At 41.7% G+C, this 1560-nt stretch overlaps 1 non-coding gene across 1 annotated transcript; it reads right to left on the minus strand.

Moving 5' to 3' along the window:
• Positions 1 to 282: 282 nt before the first annotated feature.
• TRNAD-GUC (transfer RNA aspartic acid (anticodon GUC)) lies at positions 283 to 358 on the minus strand. The gene has a single exon. It is a non-coding gene; the product is annotated as a tRNA-Asp (tRNA).
• Between the last annotated feature and the right edge of the window lie 1202 nt (positions 359 to 1560).

Here is a 1560-nt window from a genome sequence, read left to right on the forward strand (position 1 = left end):
TTTTTCTAAAGCTGGAAACCAGGAGGTAGCCAGACAGACTCCCGCATGTGCCTGACCAGGATCCACCCGGCACGCCCACCAGGGGGCGATGCTCTGCCCATCTGGGCCATCACTCTGTCGTGACCAGAGCCACTCCAGCACCTGGGGCAGAGGCCAAGGAGCCATCACCAGTGCCCGGGCCATCTTTTGCTCCAATGGAGCCTTGGCTGCAGGAGGGGAAGAGAGAGACAGAGAGGAAGGAGAGGGGGAGGGGTGGAGAAGCAGATGGGTGCTTCTCCTGTGTGCCCTGGCCGGGAATCAAACCCGGGACTCCTGCATGACAGGCCAATGCTCTACCGCTGAGCCAACTGGCCAGGGCCACCATTTTTTTTATAGAGATGCCTTTTGTATGGATCAGACAGATATAACAGTCACTGCTGTGATCCTTAGGTTCATGCCAAACCATGGGAATACCAAAAGGCATTTCTTTGCGTTTTTCTTTTATCCATTCAGGAAGCATTTACTCACAATTATGACACAAAAAAATAAGGAGCCCAATTCTTATCTTGATCACCAAGGGGAACTTGTAAATAGGCAATCTATGCATGTGTCAGAAGTGATGAAATATTGTGCCTTTGACGTTGAAGTGTGTAACAGCCACATATATAACAGAAAGTGTCAGGACTATTCTTCTATTACACCTACTCAAAGAAGTCATGATTCAATCTTAAAACAAAATAAGAGGATAATTTTTATGAGATAATAATTTTTTTTACATTTAGAAACAACTACAATTATGTAAAACTGATTTATTTTATTTTATTTTATTTATTTTTTACAGAGGCAGAGAGAGTTAGAGAGAGATAGACAGGGACAGACAGACAGAAATGGAGAGATGAGAAGCATTAATCATTAGTTTTTCATTGAGAGTTGCAACACCTTAGTTGTTCATTGACTGCTTTCTCATATGTGCCTTGACTGCACACCTTCAGCAGAGCAATAACCCCTTGCTTGAGTCAGCAACCTTGAGTCCAAGCTGCTGAGCTTTGGTTCAAACCGGATGAGCCCACGTTCAAGCTGGTGACCTCAGGGTCTCGAAACTGAGTCCTCTGCATTCCAATCCGAAGCTCTATCCACTGTGCCACTGTCTGGTCAGTAAAAGTGATGTTTTAAAAACATTAATTGCCTTGTAATTATGTTCAATCAAAGAGTCATTGCCCTTTAATTCCAATTTAAAAACCAATGCATGCCATTAACTGTAACAAAAAAAAAATTAAAGTTGCATAAAAACTAGAGCATGCATCAAAAATTGGGTTTCAGATTTTAAATCAGCCATGTAGAAATATGTAGAAACATTTCTAAAACCCCATGCTACAGAAAATGAAAAAAAATTGTTCCCCAGTGTTTTGTCGCAGGTATTACAGAATCAGAGAATATATATTAAAAGAATGAAGGCAATATTAGAAGGTCATTTGCCCAATCTTCTTGACATTGTGCAAGGACTATATTTAACCCTTATAAACCTGCAGGGTTTAGTGACATCAGAGAAATGGCACCATAAGGAGCGCTACTGATAAATCT

Source organism: Saccopteryx leptura, chromosome X (assembly GCF_036850995.1).
Source record: "Saccopteryx leptura isolate mSacLep1 chromosome X, mSacLep1_pri_phased_curated, whole genome shotgun sequence".
Taxonomy (NCBI): domain Eukaryota; kingdom Metazoa; phylum Chordata; class Mammalia; order Chiroptera; family Emballonuridae; genus Saccopteryx; species Saccopteryx leptura.